Here is a 27,750-nt window from a genome sequence, read left to right on the forward strand (position 1 = left end):
GGATAAAGCCCTTGTCAAGTAGGTCTTGCAATTGCACTTTCAATTCTTTCAATTTTGCAGGTGCCATTCTATATGGTATTATGGAGATTGGGTCCACACCAGGCATATTATCAATCTCAAACTGCACCTCTCTTTCTGGAGATAATCCTGGCAATTCATCAAGAAACACATCCGGAAAGTCACATACTGTAAGCATGTCCCTCAGTGCTGGGCTCCCCACTTAGGTGTCTATCACATCTGCCAAGTATACTTCACACCCCTTTCTGATCATTCTTCTGGCAAGTGCAGTCGAAATGATGTTTGATGGCAATAAATGCCTCTCCCCATGTATTATCACATCACCGTACAGAGGGAGACCAAAAGTGACTGTCTTCAGTCTACAGTCAATCATGGCGTGATGCCTGGCTAGCCAATCCATGCCTAAGATGATATCATACTCTCTGAAGGGCATTTCAATCAAATCTGATAGACAAACATGTCCTTAGATCACCAAAGGATAGTCCCTATAAATTCTGTTGACCCAAACCTCTTGTCCTAACGGACTAGTTACCAGCACTTCAAAACCCATTTGGACACATGGAACAGTAAGTGAACTGACTATGCTAGCACTAACATATGAGTGGGTTGAACACGAATCAAACAACACAAATACTTCTTGATTAGTGATAGAAAATGTACCAGCTACAGCATCAGAAGTCTCAGCCTCTTCTCGTTGTCTAATCGTGTAAACTCTGGCTGAAGCACTTCCTTGTGCTGACTGACCAACCGTACCCTGACTGCTAGAAGCAGTGCCTGTACCTCTACCTCTTCCTCTGCCAATAGGTGGTGAACTTCTGGAAGCAGGACTCTAAATAGATCCTTCTACAGTCGTAGGAGGTGGACCATATTTAGGAGCACTGGTGCAGTCTTTTGCTAAATGGCCCTTGCCTCCATAGTTAAAGCAAGCTCCTGTTGCCCAATAGCATTCTCCCCCATGAATCTTGCCACAAGTCTCATAGGGGCGGGGAGGTTGTGAACCCTTGCTTGACTGCTGACCAGACCTAAGGGGTCTCTGTCCAGAGAATCTGCCCCTTCCAAATCTTCCACCTCAACCTCTGCTAGGTCCACCAAATTTCTTCCTCTTCCCAGAAGTACCACTAGAACTTGGCTCTACTGACTTTTCACCTTTATCTTTCTCTGTTTTCTCAGTCTTCTCTGATTTTTCTTTTATAGGTGTTACTTTTGATTCAATCCTTTCTAGCTCAAGTGCTTGAGAGATGAGCTCAGAGAAGTTGCCGTGTCTGAATCCCACTACTTGCATCCTCAAACTGGGCTTCAAACCAGTCTCAAATCTCTTGAACATTTCCTTACTGGTAGAAAGGAGACTCCTAGCATAGTGTCTTAAGTGGGAGAACTCCCTCTCATACTCTGCCACTGATCTGTTCCCTTGTTTCAGACTCAGAAATTCTTGTAACTTTTGATCCATATATGTGTCTGGGACGTATTTTTGTCTAAATTTTCTGATAAAGTCATCCCAGGTCAGTACTGGTGGTTCAGCCAAGCTGTGGGGGATGGTCTTCCACTAATCATATGCATCCCCTTGCAGTAGTGACACAAAGTATTCAAATTTTAGCTCATTTGGGCAGTGCATCTTCTTGAACACTTTCTCCATTCTTTCAAGCCATTGCTCTGCCTCTAAAGGGTCTACTGTACCCTTAAATTCCGTAGCCCCATACTTCAATAGCTTATCATATTGTCTAACTGGAGCTTGAGGTTGCACTACAGTAGTTGGGGTGGAGCTTCAGCAGGCATACCCCCAGCCATTTGTTGGAACATCGCAGCCATCTGCTATGCAAACTATGCAGGAAATTGTGGCATTTGTGGGACTGGTGCCACTAACCCACTAACATTCTGTAAAGCTGGGGCTTACCCTTGTGCCTCAGCTTCAATAGATTGCTCAACTGAGCGATCCCCTTCTTCCATTTCAGTTTGAAGTTAGGGTATCTCCTAAACGAATAACACAAGGAGATTTCCCTCTGTTAGTTCATATTTATGATGTAATGCACTGCATGTAACAAATAAGGACATTGAGCAAGTTTACTTAACAGAGAAAAGAAACAAATTCTCAAGTTAAAACATACTTCAAAAATTTTACTCTGATACCACTAAAACATTTCACACCTTACCCCTCTGTAAGGCATAACATAATCCCGTAGAATACCTAATGAACTACCGAACTTCACCTACCGATAACTCATTAAGTACTCTACAAGGGATTTTAAAACAATTTTCTTACTTTTATAAGTGGTGAGCATTTTCTAATAGGTATTAAAATCATTCATTCGAAGATTTAAAACTAGTAAAAATTTTTTGGCCCGTTTTATTTTTTTGCAAATTTTATAAAAATTTCGGCAGAGTGCCGTCTGTATTTTGAGAAAACAGTTCTTTAAATTCCTGTAAAAAGCACTTCCAACTATTTATTTCAACCACTTCAAATTAACAATCAATTTCAACATCATTTATTAATCTCCAAAAATTCAAATCCACAATTTCCAATATTCAACAATAATCAAAATACCATTAATGAATTTCATTCAATTTAAAACAAAATACTTCCATTCATATTTCATTAAAGATAAAACAATTTATATACATCATTACAAAAATTTACATTAAGAGAAATTGTAACTAAAATTTATTACAAACTTTATACAAACTGCTCAAGACCAGTTTTACATGTCCATATCTTTACATACATTACATACATCAAAATAAATTTTTACAGTCAGTGTAACACCCCTATGTTCGGTAGTGCGTTCTACTGTTCCGGTGACTAGTGTTGTCCGGACAGCTAGGATGCCTAGAACTACACTTCGATATGAGTGAGGAGACATAAAATAATGAAATACAAGTAGAGAAAATACAAGAAAAACAAAGGAAAAATATTAGCAAAGAAATGTAACCAAGTTAAACGAGCCGAGAACCCAAGCGATGGGTGACCGCACTGGGAAGTCACGGCGTGGACCGTTGACTAGCCCTGGACCACGGGGAACCCTGAGAAATATTTTTAGGACTTAAAGAGACATCAATTGAAGTATAAATATCATTAAAAATATCAAAGAAAAATTAAATAATTAGTACAAAGAAAAGTGAGAAATCAAAAAACGGACAAAACCCGGTGTTACCAAAAAATCGGGAATGCAACCCGAACAGGGGCATTGTGGTCATTTGACATCCTGAATTGTCTTTTGACCTAAATGTCCATTAAAAATAAATAATATTACACTTAAAAAATATAATGAAAAATTAATTTAGGGGTACCTAATATAAATAGAAAAGTGGGGTTGAATTTAGGTAATTAACACATTTAAAACATAAAATATAATTGATTTTGTGTAAGTGGACCACTAAGGATTATAATATACCTTAAGTGGGAAGATTACTCCCACTCAAACATCATCTTCTTTAATTCTTTCGTCCATGCCGAAATGCACTCCCTAAAAACCTCCATGGCCGAAACTTGAGGAAGCTTCATCCTCTCCTTCATTTCACCTCCAAACACCTAGGTTTCTTCATTAAAGTTTATCCCCACTTCACAAGGAAGAATTAGATACCAATATTAAGAAGTTTTAGTGAAGATTTAGCAAGTCCCAACAATAGGTAAGTTTGAGTTTTTGATTATTGCTTTGTTAAAGTTTGTAAGGATATTATGGGTGTTTGATTTATGGAAAAATTTTTGAGTTTTGATGTTGAATAAGAATGTGCACTTTTGGCAGCCATGGAAGCACCTTGAAGGCAGTTTAATTGTGCTTGTAAATGATGAATTAAATGATTGATTAAATGTATATTGTGTAGGAAATTATTTGGGTGATGTATACTTAGTATATGTAAATGTAAAATGAAATTTAAAGCTTGGAAAGTAATGGAATGTAAGTGTACCATTGTGGTAGTTTACTAACTTTTGAGGAATGCTGGAATTCATGCTTGGTTTATGGAATAATGTGTTGGTTGTTATGGCAGTTTGAGTGCATGTATGATGGTGTGAAGTTGGACATGTAAATGAGCATGAATTGGTGATTGAATTAATGTAAATTGAATTGGACAAATTCTGCACTTGTTGGTGCACATTGAATGTAATTGTAAGCTGCCAAAATGTCCTATAATGTATTGTAAATTATGTTTAGGTTGTGGTACAACCAGAATTAGTTTGAATGTTAAGTTTGGTGAGTGTTAAAAGTGATGTTTGATATGTATGCAATAATTGCAATAAGGCAGTTTGAGTTTTAGGCCTAGAACTTTAATTGTGTGGCTCCAATTGGTATGAGACCAATTGGAGGTGAAACTAGGCACAAAATGTGCCAACTTTCATGAAGAAAGCTTACGAAAATTCTTCTTGCAAGGTAGCTTGAAAAATGACCAAATCCGGATTAAGTGCAAGTAAGGCCTGAAAATTGACCATTTGGGCAGCAGTTAGTGTTTAGGCTATAACTCACTCAAAACAGGTCCAATTGACCTGAAATTTTAACCATGAATAGTTAAGACCCATATCTACAAGTCTTATGAAGACACCAAAGCCCATAAATGACCATAAGCAAGTCAAAAAGCTTGCACAAGTTCGGGTCCAAAAACTGGCCGAACCTAAAATGACCTAAAGTGACCTAAAATGACCAATTTTGGTGCAATTTGACCAGCAATAGTAAAATGACCATAACTTGGTCTACATAACTCAGAATGACCTGAAATTTCGCCCCACGTTCCATAAGACATAGATCTACAAGTTTTTAGTTTTGATCGAAACCTGAAAACTGAGGGAACTAGGTCGCCCTGCTAGGTCAAACTACTATCCCGGAATCCAGCAAATTGCAAGAAAATGCAGTATACACGGAAATGAACTTGGTAACATGTACCAACCCTAAAAGACTATCGAATGTGACATGTTAGTAACATTAAAACCTGATTTACCTATAATGCATCGAGGGTCGACATATTAGGTTGACTAGGCAAATATTAGAATTCAGTGAATTAATTATCAAGCATTATCGTTAGAGACAGTTTAAATGAGTACTGAAACACTTCAAATTGTGTTTCTCAGTTAGCAAAGACTCAGGAAAAGGGAAGGAAACACTGAGTCAAGACCAGGAGACAGTTATCAGAGGTTTGTGCACTACGGCTATTTCTTTTGAATTTTGCAATTGAAATGAATTATGACTATTTGTACATTATTGTTTTAAATTGTGGAAATGTGTTTGAATGGATATTTATCGTTTGAAAAGCACTATAAATGGTTTGAAATTGTGAGAAATTGTTTGAATGATATTGATGGATACTTATTGATTGAAAAGCATTGGAAATGGTTTGAAACCACAGCTATCATGTATATTGATTGTATTCCTCGCTAGCTTGTCTAGTGGGATGAATTGAATTCCCTCTCTGGCTGAAGTGTTGAGGTGTGTGCCTGTTGAGGACGAATAGAATGAGTACTCATATTTTTGCTAGCTAGCTATGCTATTCCTCATTAGTCATTGACTTTTGGGACGAATTGAATACCTCAATCGGCTTTTGGGACGAATTGAACTTTGGAACATGATTAAGCTGTGTGTGGTTTATTGATATGTATTGTGAAATTTTGAAATGGAGTTTAAATTCTTATTGACCTTCACTGTCTTTTGAATTTAATCATGATTTGATTTATTGAAATTATTGTGATATTGAGAAATGGAGTTTAAATTCTTGTTGACATTTATTGTCTTGAATTTAACTATGGTTTTGAGTATCCACTCTTTATATGAATTATCAATTGTGGTTTAAAATTTTATTGGTTAATGTTGTGCACCACTGAGACATTGTCTCAGCGATAGCTTTTTATTGCTGTCGTAGGTATACAAACAGACAGGGCAGTAAACTAGGCTGCTAGTACATCCAGCGAGAGATTTTCGGGTATAATGAGTATACCACATTTTGCATTTTGTACTGTAATGTATGTTTACTGTATGTACATATTGTTTTTGGTTTTGAGCAGCTGTAAATTAAAATTGTACACTGAAGTTATAAAGTAAATTATGAGATATTTTGGCTTGAAAAAATTTATACTGTATTTCTTTATCTCAGTCTTTGAAAAATTACTGTAGATTTGAATTGAGAAATATGTTGTGTTGAGTTATGTTGGAGTTGAGATTTAGAAATATATATTGAAGTGCTTTTTACAGGTTTTCTGAAGAACTGTTTTATCCAAAATACAGATGGCACTCTGCCAAAATTTTTACAGAAATTCTACTAGTCTAAATGTGTTAACTGTTTCAAGTCAGTTCACAAAAAGTTTTTAACACCTGTAAATAGTGCTCACCACTGTAAAATGAAGTAAGAAGAGTTTTAAAATCCCTTATAGTGTATTTAATGGGTTATCAATAGACGAAGTTGGTAATTCATTAGGTATACTACGGGATCATGTTATGCCTTACAGAGGGGTAGGGTGTGATAGTTAGGGTATAAATTATACCTGATAGCATCAAAGCAGGGAGCTCCTCAATCTTCAGCAGCTCATTCTGCTGCTCCTCTAGTCTCAAAGCAGGGAGCTCCTTTCCATTGAAACACACAGTTTCACAATGTTTCAGTACCATAACGTAGAATAAATCCAAAAATAAATTTAATTTCACTTGTATCTAGCTCTAATGTGCTAAACTTGACGTTCTTTAAAATTTGTGTTTCGAGGTTACTATTCACTATACTATTCAAGTCAATTTGTTGACTTTCTAAGGCTTAATAAGTATGAGAATTCCAACTTCACCCACATACCACATTTTGGTAACTAAATTTGTTGGTTTTGGTTGTTTACTCAAATTCTAAGTCTTTTAGGCAAATTTGCAAATTTTCAGTTTTGGTGTCTTATGTTGCATTGCTCCATTGGTCATTTTTCTATTACAATTTGGCTAAGTTTTCTTCATAGAAATTGTTCCTTATTGTCTTAAATTTATTCTCCTCTTTGAATCACTCCAATTGGAGTTTTGTAGCTCAAGTTATAGCCATTTGAATCATGGCTGCCAGATTGGACTTAACCCAGATTTCTGGGCACCAAACTGGTTCTAGCAGTTTCAGGTCACCAAGTTTGGGTGGATAAATGACTTGGTCAAGAGCATAATTTGGTTTTGTGTTTTTCATGAAAGTTTTAGGTCTATATCCCAGCTGTCCACTAGTAAAAGTTTAGGTCATTTAGACCTACCTAGCCCAAGTTATGGCCAAATGAACAAACACTGTTCATTTGGTCATTTTTCTACAGGTCAGACTGCAAAAATCCGGATTTGGTCAATTTATTCACTAGATTTTAGTCACTTTTTGGGCATGATTCCTAAATGAAAAATGTGTCATTTTGTGTCTATTTTCATTCTCAATTGGCCTCATACCAATTGGACTTGTAAATTTTTAGTTTTGGTCACTCAAAGGGACCTTGGTCCTGCTGCCTGCAGCATGGCCATTTTCAATCCGAATTTAAATTCACTTCTAACACTTCCAACACATCTCAATTGGTCACAAATGACCATTTTTCATCTCAAACAAGGTCAAACATACCATTTGACGAATTCTCAAATTTTTGGCTTCCAAACCCTAAGTGCCCAAAACCCTAACTCACTAAATTGTTGTATTTAACCAATTCAACACCTATACACATGCTTCCTTAACTCAATCAAGCTTAGATACACTTTTAATTCAATTGAATTCATGCATTTCATACCCCTTCATATGTTGGCCGAATTTCCCTTTGGGGACCCCAATAATTTTTTTTTTATTTAAAGTATAATTCTAAGTTTATTCAACTATAATCACTATCAATTCAATTAGAAAATTAGGTTTAGTTTACTAACCTTAGTGCAGAAAATTTTCCTCTTCAACCTCTTCTTTTCTTCTTTCTTTCTTTGCTCAAACTTCTTTTCAAGTTGCCTAAACAAGGTTTAATTAAGGGGCTTGCAATTTTTATGGCTAAAGTTTGGTTTCTTTAAGCTCAAAAATGAGCTTTCATGGAGTATTTTATGAGGGAGAGGGTGAGAGAGAGAGAGAGACGGAAATTGAGGAAGAAGGCTTTTGTTTGTTTTTTTTTTCTTTTCTTTATGCTTTTAGTCTTATGGAACACCAAAAAAAATCAAATTAAATAAAATTTTAATTATAGTATTTATGACATCATGCATGATGTCATGCATGATGTTATCTCTTTTCACTTTTTCAATTTTCTTTTTATTTTTCTATTTAATTTTCCATTAGTTCTTTAATCTAATTCTCGATTCCGAGATTTTTCTTTTCTCCGATTTTATTTGACAGTTAGGTTAGGAGTCAGCTCTCGGGGTCAATTGACCAAATTGCTCCTCACCGGTTCGACCCAGTTTGAAAATAATTCAATATTTCTTTCGGATCACTGACCTAATTATTTGACTGGTTTAACAATTCTTTTTCATGATTTTCTCCTTTCCACTGTGTGTGCAATAGTCCTAAGGATCGCGGTGTCACATTTTACGGTTCGAAATTTGAGTTTAAATCAACTTCGCAATCCTTCCTGAGAAGGTCACCCATCATTGTGACTCTCGGCTCATTTAACTTCTTATGTTCTGTTTTTCTTATTTATACTTAACTAATTAGCAATTACTAATTATTTTTGTTCAGGGCTTATGTCACGCCCTACCCCTCTGTAAGGCATGACATGATCCTGTAGTATACCTAATGAATTACCAACTTCGTCTACTGATAACCCATTAAATTCACTACAAGGGATTTTAAAACTTTTATAACTTCTTTTTACAGTGGTGAGCACTATTTACAGGTGTTAAAAAAATTTTTTTTGAACTGAAGTGAAACAGTTAACACATTTGAAGAAATAATAATTTCTGTAAAAATTTTGGCAGAGTACCATTAGTATTTTGAATAAAGTAGTTCTTCAAAAACCTGTAAAAAGCACTTCAAATATATTTCTCATTTTCAATCTCAAACTCCAACATTTAATCAACAAAATATGTTTCTCAACTCAAAACCATAATAATTTTTTATTATTTCCAAAGGCTGAGATAAAAGAAATATAGTACAAATTTTACAAGCCCAAAATAATTTGCAATTTATTTTACAACTTCAATGTACAATTTTAATTTACAACTGCTCAAAACCAAGAACACTATATACATACAGTGAACATACATTATAATATAAAATGCAAACTATGGTATACTCAATATACCCGATGATCTCTTAGTGTAGTACTAGTAGCCTAGTCTGCTGCCCTGTCAGTCTGTCTACCTGCGATAGCAATGAAAAGCTATCGCTGAGTAAAATTTACTCAGTGGTGCACAATAACAATTTGAAATGCGATATATAAATCTTTTATTGACAATTCACAAATCAAATGATTCACAATTCCATTTCACAATTTACAAAGTTCATATAACACAAATTTGATCAAATAACTGAGTAACACAGTTTTGCCAATCAATAATACCATTTGATCAAATAACTGAATAATACAGTTTTGCAAATCAATAACATAATTCAATCAAATAACTGAATAATACAGTGTTGTCAATCAATAACACAATTTAGGCCATAATACAGTTTTTCGATACATGTTGTGTTGTACACCACGACAAGACACACTCACCCCAATAATCGAAATCAATGAGGGAGGAAGCTAGCTGAATAATGAGTACTCATCCACACTCACCCCAAACTGACAAGTTAAAAAGGGAGGAACATAATCACACTCACCCCAGACTGATAAGTCAAAAAGAGAGGAATATATCACACTCACCCCATAAATGGAGGAGGAACATAGTAATAGTGTCATGCCAAGTGTGAATCAAAACAATTCTAAATCACAATATTTCATACAATTCTCAAATCACATTTTATCTCAAAATTTCCATTTGCAAAGTAGGCAACGCAATAATTTCCAAATAATATTCCCAAAACCAAAACAATAAAAAATTATTCATAACTCATTTCTCCAAATAAATTTGCTAGTAAAAGTAATGAATATAAAAGTATTGTGCACGGACACAACTTAAAACTATAATGTTCAAATAAATTTTTAAGTAGAAAATAAGAAATCAAAATTATTGTGCACAAACACAATTTAAAACAATAACATACAAATAATCATAATTCATTTCAATTGAAAAATTCAAAAGAAATAACTATTGTGCACAAACACAATTTAAAACAATAACATACAAATAACCATAGTTTATTTCAATTGAAAAATTCAAAAGAAATAATTATTGTGCACAAACGCAATTTAAAACAATAACATACAAATAATCATAATTTATTTCAATTGAAAAATTCAAAAGAAATAATTATTGTGCACAAACACAATTTAAAATAATAACATACGAATAATTATAATTTATTTCAATTGAAAAATTCAAAAGAAATAACTATTGTGCACAAACCTCTGATATATGCCTCTTGGCTCTGACTCAGTGTTTCCTTCCCCTTCCTTGAGTCTTTGCTAACTGAGAAACACAATTTCAAGTGTTTCAGTACTCATTTAAACCGTCTCTAACTATAAGGCTTAATACTTAATTATTGAATTCTATCATTTCTTTAGTCAACCTAAGATGTTGACCTTCGATACAGTCTAGGTGAATTAGGTCTTAATGTTACCAATATGTCACATTTGATAGCCTTTTAGTGTTGGTACATGTTACCCAATTCATTTCCATGTTTGTTGCATTTTATTGCAATTTGTCAGATTCCGGTATACTAATTTGACCTAGCCGGATGACCTAGTTTCCTTGGTTTTCGGGTTTCGGCCAAAACTACAAACTTGTAGATCTATGTCTTATTGCACGCAGGGCAAAATTTCAAGTCATTCTGAGTTATGTAGACCAAGTTATGGTCATTTTACTATTGCTGGTCAAAATGCATCAAAATTGGTCACTTTAGGTCATTTTAGGTCACTTCTGGTTCGGCCAGTTTTTGGACCCGAACTTGTGCAAGCTATTTGACTTGCTTATGGTCATTTCTGGGCTTTGGTGTCTTCATAAGACTTGTAGATATATGTCTCAACTATTCATGGTAAAATTTCAGGTTAATTGCACCTGTTTTGAGTGAGTTATGGCCAAAACACTAACTACTGCCCAAATGGTCAATTTTCAAGCCTTAAATGCGCTAATCCGGATTTGGTCATTTTTCAAGTTACCTTACAAGCTGAATTTTGGTAAGCTTCCTTCATAAAAGTTGGCACTTTTTGTGCCTAGTTTCACCTCCAATTGGTCTCATGCCAATTGGAGCCACACACTTAAGGTTCTAGGCCCAAAACATAAACTGCCCTATTGCATTTTGTTCATTACTCATTAAAGGATACATTTAACACTTACCAAACTACACATTCATGCCAATTCTGGTTTGTACCATAACCTAAACACATTTTACTTCACATTGTTGGTCATTTTGGCAGCTTATAACTACACTCAATATGCTCCTTATAGTAAAGAATTTATCAAGTCTAAATTACAACAATTTAACTACATAACCAAGCTCATTCACATGTCCAAACTCAAACCCTTGTACACATGTACAAGCTGCCACAACAAGTACCATAATTCAACCATAATATTCCATAAACCAAACCATAAAGCAACATATTTTTGGTCCACAATTCAGGCTGCCGATTCATACCTCTCCTTGGATTAATTTCCAAGCTTCCAAAATCAAGTGTACATTCACATACACCTAATATACATCACCAAATTTATTCCTACACATACAAACACTTTAATCTACCATTTACATACAAGAATAAACTGCCCTTAAAGAGTTTCCATAGCTGCCAAAATTAAACATCTCCCTTAGAACATCAAACTCCAAAATTCTTTCCACAATTCAAGTACCCATAACATCCTCACAAACTTTAATGAAGCAATAATAAAAAACACATACTTACCTCTTTGGAAACTCTTCAAAACCTCTCCAAAACTTGATCTTCTTGTTACCTATCTACTGCCCAAGGTGTATGAACAACTTTTAGTGAAGGGAAGTGCTAGGAAGGAAGCTTAGATCACACTTGCATGGAGCTCCAAAACCATGCGGCAGTGGTTTCTCTCAAGAAAGTTTTCGGCTGAAATTTTGAGAAGTGAGGAAGATGACAATCTGCTGGTCCAAGATGAAGATTAATTGGTCCACTTTGGTGGGTGAGTGGAGCACCAAGTGTTGTTTAATGTTAGTTTATTCATAAGTTTCATTTTCCCACATTTAACTCCCCATTTTTGCTATTTACATTAGGTACCACTAATTTAATTTTTCATGACATTTTCCAAGTGTGTTATCATTTATTTTTAATGGACATTTAGGTCAAAAGACAACTTGGGGTATCAAATGATCACAATGCCCCTGTTCGGGTTGCATTCCCCATTTTTCGGTAATACCGAGTTTTGTCCGTTTTTCGATTTCTCACTTTTTCTTTGTACTTCTTTGATATTTCTAATGATATTTATACTTCAATAGGTGTCTATTTAAGTCTTAAAAATATTTTCCAGGGTTCCCCGCGGTCCAGGGCTAGTCAACGGTCCACGTCGTGACTTCCCAATGCGGTCACCCATCGCTAGGGTTCTCGGCTCGTTTAACTTGGTTACATTTCATTGTTATTATTTTTCCTTCGTTTTTATTGTCTTTTCTTTTCTTGTATTTCATTATTTTATGTCTCCTCATCTATATCTAAGTGTAGTTCTAGGCATTCTAGCTGTCCGGACAGACACTGGTCACCGGACCAGTAGAACGCACTGCAGAACATAGGGGTGTTACAGCTTATCTAGTTGTCTTAAGTATGATTCTAATTCCCTTAGTTGTCTGGACCAACACCAGTCACTGGAATAGTGAAATATACTAGGCTATACAAATAGGAGTGTTATAGCTGGTGCAGCTGATCCACTCACATTATGAAGGGCCGGGGCTTCCCCTTGTACCGGCCTCTATTGATTGATCGACTGAATGGTCCTCTTCTTCTATAGTCAATTAGAGGATATTACACCTCTTGAACAAATAACACAAGGTGATTTCCTCCTGTTAGTGCATATTTATAATGTAATGTACTGTATGTATCAAACAATGACATTGAACAGTTGTGCTATGAAGAAAGAATATTTAAATTACAGGTCAAAATATAATTTAAAAACTAGTTCTGATACCACTAAAACATGTTGCACCATACGCCTCTGTAAGATGTAACATGATCCCGTAGTATACCTAATGAATTACCAAATTTCATCTACTGATAACCCATTAAATACTCTACAAGGGATTTTAAACCTTTTCTTATTTCTTTTTACAATGGTGAGCACTTTTAACAGGTGTTAAAATTTTTTTTAACTGAAGTGAAACCAAATAACAAATCTGAAGTATCAGTAATTTCTGTAAAAATTTTGGTAGAGTGCCGTCTATATTTAGAGTAAAACAGTTCTTCAAAAACTTGTAAAAAACACTTCCAATATATTTGTTCAATCCCAAACTCCAATATGGCTTCACACAAATCAATTTCCTCAACATTTGTCAAATTCAGTTAAATATAAATTTTCTGTAGTTCCAAAAGCTGAGATAAGAAAAATATATTACAACATTTTTACAAGCCAAAATAACTTATAACTTTAGTTTACAACTGCTCAAGACCAAGTACAAGATATACATACAGTTCACACACATTACAATAATATTTACAACGAAGTGGTATACTCAATATACCCAGCAAAATCCCAAAAGTGTGGCACAAGTAGCCTACTTTGCTGCTCTGTCTGTCTGTCTACCTGCGATAGCAATGAAAAAGCTATCACTGAGTAAAATTTACTCAGTGGTGCACAATAATAATTTAAAATGTGGTATATAAAACATTTATCGAAAATTCACAATTCAAATGATTCACAATTTCATGTCACAATTTTAAAAGCTCGTATAACACAAATTTGATCGAACAATTTAATAACACAGTGTTGCTAATCAATAACACAACTTAGGTCATGACACAAATTTTCCGAACATGCCGTGTTGTACCCCACGACAAGGCATACTCACCCCACTAAGAAAAATCAATGAGGGAGGTGGTTAGCTAGCTAATGAGTACTCGTCCATACTCACCTCAGACTGTCAAGTCAAAGAGGGAGGAACATAGTCATACTTACCCCACAAATGGAGGAGGAATATAGTGTACCTATTAGAGCACTTGCAGGCGTTATGTATCGCCGTCCCTGCAAGCTCCTAGGCGGACAGTCACGCTTCGCCACTGTAACATCCCCATTGCACGTGTTCTGTACATTCTATTGCTCCAGTGGTCAAATAACAGTCCAAGCAAGTCAGGATGTCTGGAACTACACTTTGGTGATAGTGAATAGACATATAATGATGAAATAAATAAAAAGAAAATACAAGAAAAATCAAACAAAAACGAAAGAGAGAAAATGAAGCTAAGTTAAATAAGCCGGTACCGCAGCGATGGGTGACCGAACTAGGAAGGCCGTTGCCGACCCCATGACCACGGGGAACCCTCTGAATCTAATTTTGAGACATAAATAAAGGTTTATTGAAATGTAATTAACACTAGAAATATCAAAGAAAAATTAGTAAATTAGTACAAAGAAAAATGAAAAAAATCGAGAAATAGACAAAAATCGGTGTTACCGAAAAATCGAGAATATAACCCGAAGTGGGGTATTTTGGTCATTTGACACCTAATGTTGCCTTTTGACCTCAATCTCCATTAAAAATAAATTATATTACACTTTATAAATGTCATGAAAAATTAAATGGTGATACATTATGTAAATAGTGAAAGAATTGAGCTAAAGGTGCAAATAATGAAAGTTTAACTAATTAAACAATTAATTTAGAGTTAGTGCTCCACTAACTCAAACCTTGGGACATTTATCTAAGCCATTAGTGGGCAGAAACCACTTCATCTTCAACCTTCTACAAACCAGCCGAATTTTCACCATGGAAGAACTCCATTGCCTCACCTTGCTCTACCTCCATGCAAGCATGTTCTAACCATCCTTTCCACTTCTTTCCTTCATTAAAGCTTGCATACTCACATTGGGGAAGATATTGGAAACATGAAAAACAAGATTTGGTGAAGTTTGAAGGAAGCTTTCAAGTGGTAAGTGTCCAAAACCACTCCCTTGCTTTAGTAAACCTTGTGTTTAGGTTGAGGTGAGTATTTTGGTGAAGAGAAATGAAAGAAATAGTGAGAAATGGACTTGTCCATTTTTGGCAGCCATGAACCTTTGTTGAGCTTGAGTTATTTTTACTTCTAATGAATGGAAATGAAGGTTGATTAATTCAAATGAAAGTTGTAGTAAGTTTGTATCTAAGTATGTGCATGTAGTATTTGAATTAAGGGTGTGAAATGGAACCTTGATGCCTTGAGCAAACTGCCATGTTTGGCAGCCCCTAATAGCATGAATTTGTGTGTGAACATGTAGTTATTAATGAAATATGCTAATGTTAAATTGTGGGCAGCAAGTGTAAGTGATATTGAAGTATGATTATGTTGAAGTGTATGTGTAATATTGACATTGAAATATGTTGAATTTTGGTGGAAGTGAATGTTGAACTTAATGATGAATTGTGTGCATTGAGCACTTGAATATTCTGCCCAAAATTGTTGCTGGAATTGTGTACAATATATATATATGGAAGTGTTATTGATTGAATATTGAAGTAATGAGGAGGAGAAGGAATATCAAATTGGTAGTGTATGTGTTTTGTGCAGGTTGTGTGTTGAAGGCAGTACCTAAATTAGGCCATAAGTGCCAAACTGTGAACCCAATTGGTATGAGGCAATTGGGGGGTAAAACTAGACACCAAATAGGCCAACTTTCATGTAGAAATATTGCCAAAATTCTGCCTAGAGACTGACCTTAAAAATGACCAAATATGAATTAGCAACCTTGCAATCCAGATTTTTGACCATATGAATAGTAGTCCTTTGGATGATCATAACTCACTCAAAACAGGTCCAATTGACCTGAAAATTTTACCATGATTAGTTTAGACATAGATCTACAATTCTTATGAAGACACCAAAGCCCAGAAATGGCCAGAACAAAGTCAAATAGCTTTCACAAGTTCGGGTACAAAAACTGCCGAACCAAAAGTGACCTAAAATTTTCCAAATTTTGCACTAAAGGTGCAATCTGTCCAGCTTTAGTAAATTGACCATAACATGGCCTATACAACTCGGAATGACCTGAAATTTTGCCCCGCGTGCAATAAGACATAGAGCTACTATTTTTCTTTTTTGATTAGAAGCTAAAACCCAAGAGAAATAGGACTTTAAGCTAGACCAATCTAGCACACAAAAATTAAGAATTTGACATTTTACATATATTGATGCTTGAAGCATTTGGCAATGAATGCCAACTTGTAAAAATGGTAAATTGCACTATATTGCCAGCATATTGAGATATAAATTGTGACATATTGATGCTAGAAAAAACTTATCCATATTACCTAAAAAGGTCAATATATGCATTGACTTTTGAATTATATAATAGTTAGGAAACTTCAAAGATTGAAGAATTAAACAATCAATTTATAATGTGCCCTATTTTGTAATGTTATGAAAGCTCTAAATTTTGTAATATTTTGTACATATTAAATAACATGGAGATTTTTTGTATATATTTAAATTATTATGGACTGTATTATGGAACTGTTTAATGACTATAAAAGTCTATTAACTTTACTAAGAAATAGAGACTGTGAAATATTTGAGATTTTGATGTCATCATATTAAACTGTTTTCAATAGGTTTGGAAGGACAGTTTGTCCTAAATATAGACGGCACCTTGCCAAATTTTTATTACCAGTCTTGAAACACTAATTTTATCAAAGTATGACAATAGTATCAGCATGATATGAATATTACATAAAAGACTTCTTAAAATCAAATTGAGTTCAAGAAATGAAATAATCACAGACTAGGTGTTCCGGCACGCCATGTAGCACGCCTTGCTCGGCTATACTATAGACGGGTGAGGGGTATTACATTTAGTGGTATCAGAGCACGGTTTAGGCGTTTCTGGACCTAGATAGTTTGCATATCATGCATTGCATTATAAGTGTTAAGATGACTCTAATGCATATCTTTTGATTTGTTTTGTTATTTTGATCAGAATATGGACTCCACATCGTAGAGAGCGGTCGATGAGGAAGTGGAAAGTCATGCTCCATCTATGACTGAACCAGGAGACAGAAGGGAACCTGCTCCATCAGACCAAATGCACCAGCCACATTTTAGCAAATGGTTGAGTTCTTTAGACAAATAGCAGGAGTTATGCCACCACCACCACCTCCACATCAAAAATCTCATATGGAGAGACTCCGAAAGTTTGGAGCAGTGGATTTTCTGGGCAAAAGAGAATATGATTCTATCACAGCTAAAAACTGGTTGGACAGAACTGGAAGAGTCTTGAAACAACTTCATTGTACTCCAGAGCAGAATTTGGAAGCTGCTGTATCACTACTGCAAGATGATGCATACGAGTGGTGGGATACAGTAACTAGTGAGGTGCCACCAGAACAGATAACTTGGGATTTCTTTCTCACTGAGTTCAGAAAGAAGTATGTGGGCAGTGTATACCTGGAAGAGAAGAGAAGGGAGTTTATTACCATACGCCAGAGACAACTAACAGTGGCTGAATATGAAAGAGAATTTGTCAGACTGAGCCGCTATAGGCGGGAAATAGTCCCTATTGAGGCAGAGAGATGCAAGAGATTTGAGGAAGGACTCAATGATAATATTAAAGTAATGATTATAGCCTTGGGGATTATAGAGTTTTCCAAATTAGTGGAAGCTGCACTGAAGGTTGAAAAAGTTAGAATGAATGAGCAGAATAGAAGGGACAGACAGCAGAAAAGAGGTCAGGGTCAGACTGGTATATCTTCTGCCCCTAGTAAGAAATTCAGAGGTTCGCCTACTCAGAGTTTCAGTAGAGCACCAAGTCAGGGTCAGTCACAGAGGCCTAAATATCAGTTTGCACCAAGGAGAGGCTAGTCCACTCCTTCAATGGCTAGCTCTCCAGGAACAGGGTATAGGGGACCAGCCCCAACAGTATCTGTTGCTTGCCCACATTGCCAAAAATGGCATAAGGGTGAATGTTGGAGGATGATAGGTGCTTGTTTACGGTGTGGATCTACAGACCACCTAGTCCGAGATTGTTCACGAAGAACTGTTACATCCACTCCGGTATCAACTGATAGGCCTGCCCCTCCAGCTCCAAGGGGTAGAAGGTCGGGTAAAGTGAGGCGAGGTACTTCACGTAAACATGTCGAGAATGCGTGGAAGGCGGAGAAGGCAGAAAACCAGCCAGAGCCTATGCTATACGGGCACAGGAGGAACAGGATGCTCCAGATGTCATCAAGGGTACGTTCCTCCTTTATAATACTTCTGTGCATGCATTAGTGGATCCTGGATCTACTCATTCATATATTTGTATCAAGCTGCTTGTAGAAAAGGGAATACCAGTGGAGTAAAGTGACCAAGACATCCTGGTCACAAATCCGCTAGGCCACAGTGTGGTAGTAAACAAGGTGTATAAGGGCTGTCCATTGAAGATTCAAGGGAAAGAGTTCTCAGCAGACTTATTCGAACTGCCTTTCCATGAGTTTGATGTGAATTTGGGAATGGACTGGTTATCCCATCATCAGGCAATAGTAGATTGTAAATTGAAGAGAATCTCTCTAAAAACTGCTGAGAACGAAGAAATAATAGTGGTGGGTGAAAGGACAGATTTCTTGTCCAATGTCATCTCAGCTACAGTTGCAAGGAGATGGTTGAGAAAAGGGTGTGAAGCCTATCTAGCACACGTGGTTGACACTAGGCAGGGTAAACTTAACTTGTCTGACATACCCACAGTAAGGGATTTCTCTAAGGTATTTCCTGAGGAATTGCCTTGTTTGTCACCAGAAAGGGAAGTTGAATTTGCTATTGCGATTATGTCGGGTACAGCTCCAATTTCAATTGCTCCATATAGGATGGCACCTGCTGAATTGAAAGAGTTAAAAATCCAGTTGCAAGAATTACTAGACCCCTTCATACGCCCTAGTGTGTCACCGTGGGGAGCTCCGGTACTATTTGTAAAGAAGAAAGATGGGACACTGAGGTTATGTGTTGACTACCGGCAGTTAAACAGAGTAACAGTGAAGAACAAGTATCCGTTGCCTAGAATTGACGATCTGTTTGATCAATTGAAGGGAGCCGGTGTGTTTTCTAAGATTGATCTCAGATCAGGGTATCATCAGCTAAGGGTTAAGGATGCAGATGTGCCTAAGACGGCATTTAGAACCCGGTATGGGCATTATGAATTCCTAGTGATGCCATTTGGGTTAACAAACGCTCTAGTAGCATTCATGGACCTTATCGTAGTGGTCTTCATTGATGACATCCTGGTGTATTCCAAGGATAAAGCAAAACATGATGAGCATTTGAGAATTGTTCTGCAGACTCTAAAAGAGAAGAAATTGTATGCTAAATTGTCCAAGTGTGAGTTCTGGTTGAATGAGATTGCATTCCTTGGACTTGTAGTGTTAGCTGAAGTGATTAGAGTGAATCCCAAAAAGATTGAAGCAGTGATGGAATGGAAGCCTCCCAGAAATACAACTGAGATCAGAAGTTTCTTAGGGTTAGCTGGATATTATAGAAGATTTGTAAAGGGATTTTCCCTGATAGCTACTCCAATGACCAAATTACTACACAAGAATATGAAATTTGACTGGAATGACAAGTGTCAAGCCAGTTTTAAGAGGCTGAAGGCTATGTTGACAGAGGCACCAGTGTTAATACAGCCAATGTCTGGAAAAGACTTTGTAGTCTATAGTGATGCCTCACACAATGGGTTAGGGTGTGTACTCATGCAAGAAGGGAAAGTGGTCGCATATGCTTCCAGGCAGTTAAGGCCACATGAAAAGAATTACCCTACTCATGATTTAGAGTTAGCAGCAATTATCTTCGCATTGAAGATATGGAGGCATTACTTGTATGGAGAAAAATGCTACATATACACAAACCATAAGAGTCTGAAGTATCTGCCAACCCAAAAGGAACTTAATTTGAGATAGAGGCGATGGATTGAATTCCTGAAAGATTATGATTGTGTGATTGACTACCACCCTGGGAAGGCAAATGAAGTCGCTGATGCTTTAAGCAGAAAATCTATTGTAGCATTAAGATCTCTGAATGCCCAACTATCCTTAACTCATGATGGAGTTATTTTGGCTGAGTTGCAAGTGAAGCCGATGTTAGTAGTATGCCCTAGAGCATATCATTTAGTATGTATCTTGTACATATTTTTATTAATAAAAGGCATTTCCACTTTTCTGTTTACATAATATATTTATGTGTAATAGAAAAGGTCCATTGATATTTTGTTAGAAATATTATTCTTAAGTTGTTAAGAATATGAGTGACAATATTTCTAGCACGAAGTATCATAAATAGGTTCACAATCGAGGATACTTCATAATAAGGACATGACTAATCCAGAAAGATTGTATTTATGTTTGTTCCCAAGTTATTTATATGAGATATAAATAAGATGGAATGGTGAGTCTCATGCCATATAACAAACATGATAGGCACTTATAAATGATAAGTAGGCCGAACCAGTGACACTTATGACAAGCACATGGAGTTTACTCTTGTCAATGTTTTGTCATAAATCATATCGATGCATATAATCTTTAGACTGAGATAGCAGCTTATCTTGTATATAGGTAGTTTGAGTTTGATACTGCTTTCATACTTGTACTGTGTATGGGTATATGGGCATGTGTTGGCTCCTACTAGTTATATATGGAGGTAGGTGTTGATCAAGATGGAATCTGTTCCTCTAAGTAAATAGAGATAAAATCCTATGTTCATTTAATTGTTCTTGATGTTTCAACTTCCTGGCCAGGACAGATAGATTTATTCGTAAAAGAGTTTCGATGAGAAAATCTTTTAATCAAGAACTGGAATTAAAAGAGAACATAATATTCATAGCAAATGGAGTTTGACATAAACCATGACTCCAGCTTGAGTTGGGATTTTGTAACAGAGAGATTCTAGTGCATGGTAACATGTGATTATAGGTTCATTTAAGGTAAACCTTATTACTAATTGGGTGCCATGGCATGCTATGCTAGGTGTTAACCATGGTCTATGAGGTTCATAAAATGATTTAGAGAAATCATTTATGGTAAGAAAGAGTTCTAATGATATTAAGAGTTGATATCATGTCTCATTGCCAATTAGTGATGAGCCTAGTAAGTCACACACATACACAAGTTATCACCTATTTAAATATGATTTAATTAATTAATTAAAGAGTTTAATTGATTAATTAAATAGGTTTGGTTTGCAATTAGATTGCAAAGTCCCTAGCATGACTTGAAACCAAATCTAGATTATTGGATGTATAATATAAGTTAAATTTATATTTAAAGTGTTTAAATATGAATTTAATTAATGAGAAATTAATTAATAGAGATTAATTAATTAATTTATATTTGATATAAATTAATTAGAAGAAGAAAATAATTATTTTGGGTTAAGAACTCAAAATTAAGACACAGGGGCATTTTGGTCATTTTGCAGTGTGACACATGGCACCATGAGATGGTGACACATGGCATAACACATAAGCTTGCCAAATGTTTTTTTTTAATCATGTAAGATGATTAAAATCAAGATTAAACATAGGTTTAACACTTGGCACAATGTGATTGGGTCACTTAAACCTAGAGCTAATCAAAGGGTGACATGTAGCAAGGGTTTAATGTGTTAACCTAGCTATTTAAGTGTTGTTATGAGAAAATAAAACAAAACCAGCAGCCTCTCCTCTCATTTGTCACGCCACTTTGAGCCTCTCCAGCTATTTCTCTTCATCTCTCATCAATTCAAAGAGATTAGCCATCAATCTCTTGAATTAAGAACACTAGAAATTATTTCTAGTGTCCTGTTTACATCTCTAATCTCTTAAAAGGTAGAACTTGAATTTCTAATTAATAGAAAAAGCTTTAGAGGCTGTTCAAGGGCTGCCATAGGTGTTCTTGGTGTGGACAAGCTAGAGGGACAACATTTGGTGTCCTGAAGATGAATCTCAAAGGCGCAGACATTTGCGATTGCATCAAGAGGTTAGTGTAATCGTTCTTGATTTAATCTAGGGTTCTAAAATTAATCTGATTAATTTTAAAATCTTAAATGGCAAATACATATCCAAAAAAACATATTAAAAGAGTTTTAATATGTTGTTTATCATTGAAATCAAATACATAAAAATAAATCTTGCATTGTGCATGTGACCCTAGGTGAAAAATTTTGAATTCAATGGTATAATCTTGTGTTTTTCACGCTTCCGTTCCTTCAATTGGTATCAGAGCCACTATATTTGCCATTTAGATTGTTGATTATATGATTTAATTGTGTGATTTGATCATGAGATGATTGATTCATTGCTGGTTGGATCAAGAGGTGTGGCGGCACACAAGGTAAAGCCACCAGTGGTGGCGGCAACATTGGTTCCATGGGTGGTTCAAGGTTTGGCTTTTAATTCTGCAATTGTTGTATGATCTAAGGCCTATTCTTTGACTAATTAAAGTGTTTAATTAGTAGTTTTAATCACACAATTAAATTATGATTCAAATCTAAATTTTTAAAGTTGTTTGAATCATATTTAAATCTGATTTTTTAAAATTGATTCAATAAAATTCAGATCTGATTTTTTAAAAAATATTTGAATGTGATTCAAATCTGATTTTTTAAAAAATGTTTGAATGTGATTCAAATCTGAATTTTTGAAGTTGTTTGAATGTGATTCAAATCTGAATTTTTAAATTTGTTTGAATGAGATTCAAATATGAATTTTTAAATTTATTTGAATCATATTCAAATCTGGATTTTTAAGTTGAATATGAGATATTCAATTTAATTTAAGTATGTATGTTTTATTTAATTGTTAAATAGTGATATGCATGATGGATGATCATGGACTATAAAAGACCAATGTGATTGGATTTATTTCTTTTATGTTTCTTTGGGATTGTAAATTAATTAATTTATTTTAATTTATTTTGGGCATGTATTATTAAGTTTGTAATATTTTTGGGTTGTAATTTCATTTATTTAAGTTCTTGTAAATTCGCCTTGGTATGCCAAGGATTACTATGTAATATTGGATTGCAAGAAGTTCAAGGAGGCCAAGAGCATTGGTGGGACCAGTGGGAGGAATTCAATATCAAGTGTTGATTATGTACTCCTTCAGCAACTCTTGTAAAATGAATGAATGAAATGCACCTAGGAATGCCCTGATTCAATTCTTGGTGGCTCAGAATTGAATCCCTTAGAAAGTCCATGATCATACCATATTTACTACTTATCCATGAATGCATGAGATGTATGGGAATGTATGCAATTATATGATATATGCATGCTAAATGGATAATGTGCAAAGTGAGACCTTAATAGTAAATAGAATGACCATAAAATCTTCCAAACAAATGATTAAGTTGGAAATGCTACAATTAAAGTAATTATAACATAGGCCCTCCATTGGGGCAATTATTTTAAGAAATTTTAAGTAGTTGCATGAGATGCAATTTATTTAAGAGACTTTCTTAAGAATAATTGTTAAGCATGAGATGTTGTAAATATGTAAATGGTTTAGTGGCCAATATTGGATGTACCTGAGGACATTAAAATTATTTGCATAATTACTGGCTCAATGGGATCAACTTAACTAATGCAAGATAAGTCAATAATGGATGTACCTGAGATTTTGAGCATTAGGGGCTAGGTAAAAGATTGAACCTCACATGAGATGTGATGGGCAAAGAGTTGCTCACTTATAGTTTATTGTAATTCCAATAATGGATGTACCTGAGGATGATCAATAGAATTATAAGAATTCAATCACCCACTAGAAATCCATCCAACTAGGATTTCCGTTTTCTACTTTGGAAGTGTAGGATTCGCTAAGTTAGTGGGAGGACCAATTTGATTAAAAGACCATAATCATTTTGGTTAATTACATGATACATTTACTAATTAATCTGGTTATTTTCTTCAGTTAATTTTCTGATAAAAATGAGCACAAAACAACCACCACCATCCAATATCCCTGCAAGCATACTTGATCACAATAGGTTGATAGGACCTAATCTGTCTGATTGGCTAAGAAATTTGAAACTTGTCCTGAACCTTAAACATATAGGATATGTTCTAGATTCAAATGTTCCTGGTCCCTTACCTCCAGAGGCCACACAAGAGGAACATGAAACTTTGGACAAGTGGAAGGAGCATGATATGAGAGCTAAGTGTTACATGCTTGCTTCCATGAGTAATGAGTTACAGAAGCAACATGAGAACATGCAGAGTGCGAGTGAGATCCTCCTTCACCTACAAGAGTTGTATGGTGAGCACAGCAGGAATGCTAGGTATGAGATATCTAGATAGCTATTCCGTATGAGGAAGTCTGAGGGACAGAATGTTGGGGATCATGTCCACAAGATGATTCGGATGATTGAGTAGTTGGAACATCTTGACTTTAACATGGATTTCCAACTACAGACGGATTTGATCCTTCAGTCCCTTCCTGAGTCTTTTGGGAATTTTGTCACAAATTTCCATATGACTTGACAGCAATGCACCTTAGCTGGTTTACTCAACATGCTGGTTATTGCCCAAAAGAATATACCAGGTAATAAAGGAAAAGAGGTAGCTTTGGTTGCATCTTCTTCTACTGGAAAGTCCAACAAGAAGAAGGGCAATAAGAAAAAGAAACCTCAGATTCCTGGTCCTTCTAAGAAAATAGCTAAACAGAAAAGGAAGACTAAAGCTGATGAAGGCAAAGGAAAGTGTTTCCATTGCCAATAGGAAAGTGTTTCCATTGCCAGTAAGAAAGTGTTTCCACCGCCGAGTATAGCAATCTAAATGAATGCAATGCCGTGGTGAAAACCAACTCAAGTTCAAAATATATTTGGCACTTAAGGTTATGTCATGTTGCAGAAGATAGGATTACAAAATTGGAGAAAATGGGGATTCTATCCTTATTGGACTCTGAGCCTACTCTAGCTTGTGAATCTTGCCTTCAGGGCAAAATGACTAGATCACCCTTTGTTGGACAGGGGCTAAGAGCTGAAAATATTTTGGAGCTAATACATAGTGATGTATGTGGTCCATTTAAAGAAATGGCTAGAAGGGGCTTTCATTATTTTATTACCTTTACTGATGATAAATCAAGGTTTGGGTATTTGTATTTGATGAAATACAAACATGAATCTTTTGAAAAGTTCAAAGAATTTAAATCTGAAGTAGAAAATCAAACAGGAAAGAATATTAAAGCTCTTCGATCAGATCGTGGAGGTGAATATTTGAGTACTGAATTTGATGAATACTTGAGAGAGCATGGCATTGTTTCTCAGCTGACTCCTCCAGGAACACCACAGCTGAATGGTGTATCTGAAAGGAGAAATCGTACCCTATTGGATATGGTACGTAGTATGATGAGCTATACTGATATGCCAATCTCCTTTTGAGGATTTGCATTAGAATCAGCTTTGTATATTCTGAATAGGATTCCATCAAAATCAGTTTCTTCCACACCTTATGAGATAATGCATGGAAGAAAACCAAGTCTTAAGCATGTTAAGATTTGGGGTTGTCCAGCTTATATCAAAAAGCTGAACACTGAGAAATTGGAGACCAGATCAGAAAAAGGTCGATTTGTTGGATATCCAAAAGATAATTTTGGATATTATTTTTAATTGCCTACTTCACAAAAGGTTGTGATAAGTAGAGATGCCACATTTCTTGAACAACAGTTTGTTCAAGAAGGAGGCAAAGGAAGGCAAATAGAGTTAGAATTGGAGAAATTCTGACCAACCAACAAATTAGATGGATATAGATCCATCTAGTCAACCTATACCCATTGATGAAACATCTACAGCTGTTCCTCGTAGAACAACCAGGGTATCTCACCCACCAGTGAGATATGGTTTTCTTCATGAAGAAGAACAAGAGTTGTCTACTCATGAAGAACTAGATCATGGAGATGATCCACTTACCTCTGAAGAAGCTATATCAGATATAGACTCTTCAAAATGGATTGATGCTATGAAATCCGAGATTGATTCCATGTAAAAGAATCAAGTTTGGGATCTTGTTGACCCACCTGAAGGTATTGTACCTATAGGGAACAAATGGGTTTTCAAGAAGAAAATTGGTTCTGATGGAAAGGTAGAGACCTATAAAGCAAGGCTAGTAGCCAAAGGGTTTCGCCAAAGGCAAGAAATCGACTATGAGGAGACTTTCTCGCCTGTTGCCATGCTTAAATCAATTAGGATTTTATTAGCAATAGCTGCGTACTATGATTATGAGATTTGGCAGATGGATGTCAAAACAGCTTTTCTCAATGGATACATTGAAGAAAACATTTTCATGGAACAACCTAAGGGTTTTGAATCCCAAAATGGTTCCAAGGTATGCAAGCTAAAGCGATCCATTTATGGGTTGAAACAAGCTTCGAGGAGTTGGAACATCCGTTTTGATGAAGCCATTAAATCCTTTGGTTTTATCAAAAATGAGGATGAGCCATGTGTATATAAGAAGGTCGATGATGCTATCACTTTCCTTGTCTTATATGTGGATGACATACTGTTGATGGGTAATGACACAGGTATGTTGACGACTATAAAGGTATAGTTGTCAAATACATTCTCCATGAAAGACTTAGGGGAGGCAACCTATATTCTTGGGGTTTGCATCTATAGAGATAGAGCGAAACGAATAATTGGTTTATCCCAGAGTCTATACTTGGAAACGGTGTTAAAGAGGTTTAACATGCTTGATTCCAAGAGAGGATTGTTACCAGTGAGACATGGTATCCATCTTTCTAAAGAGATGTCTCCAAAGACACCTGAAGAAAGAGATAAGATGGCCAGGATTCCATATGCTTCGGCTATTGGAAGTTTAATGTATGCAATGTTGTGTACTAGGCCGGATATCGCATATGCTGTTAGTTTGACTAGCAGGTATCAATCCAATCCAGTTTGGAACATGGATAGTCAGAAGAATATCCTTAAGTACTTGAGAAGAACTAAGGATTTATTCTTGATTTATGGAGGTGGAGACTTGCAATTGGATGGTTATACTGATTCTGATTTCCAATCAGATATCGATGATAGAAAGTCTACCTCTTGATATGTGTTCATTTGTAATGGAGGTGCAGTCAGTTGGAAGAGTTCCAAACAGAGCACGATCAGAGATTCCACTACGTGTCGAGTATATTGTCGCATCGATGTCGCAAAAGAAGTCGCTTGGATAAAGAAGTTCGTGATGTAACTTACAAGAGTTCCTTCCATTGAGTCAGCAGTTCCACTACACTGTGACAATAATGGAGCAGTCATACAGGCTAAGGAACCAAGGTCTCACCAGAAATCCAAACACATAGAAAGGCACTACCACATTATCAGAGAAATAGTTGGGCAAGGCGATGTAGCCATGCAGAAAATAGCATCAGCTGAAAATCCAGCTGATCCATTCACTAAGCCAATGTCACAGACTCAGTTAGATCGACATCTTGAGAAGATAGGTCTAAGATATTGTAATGAATGGCTCTAGTGCTAGTGGGAGATTGTTAGTAGTATGCCCTAGAGCATATCATTTAGTATGTATCTTATACATATTTTTATTAATAAAAGGCATTTCCACTTTTCCGTTTACATAATATATTTATGTGTAATAGAAAAGGTCCATTGATATTTTGTTAGAAATATTAT

This window comes from Hevea brasiliensis, chromosome 1 (assembly GCF_030052815.1).
Source record: "Hevea brasiliensis isolate MT/VB/25A 57/8 chromosome 1, ASM3005281v1, whole genome shotgun sequence".
NCBI classification, from domain to species: Eukaryota; Viridiplantae; Streptophyta; class Magnoliopsida; order Malpighiales; family Euphorbiaceae; genus Hevea; species Hevea brasiliensis.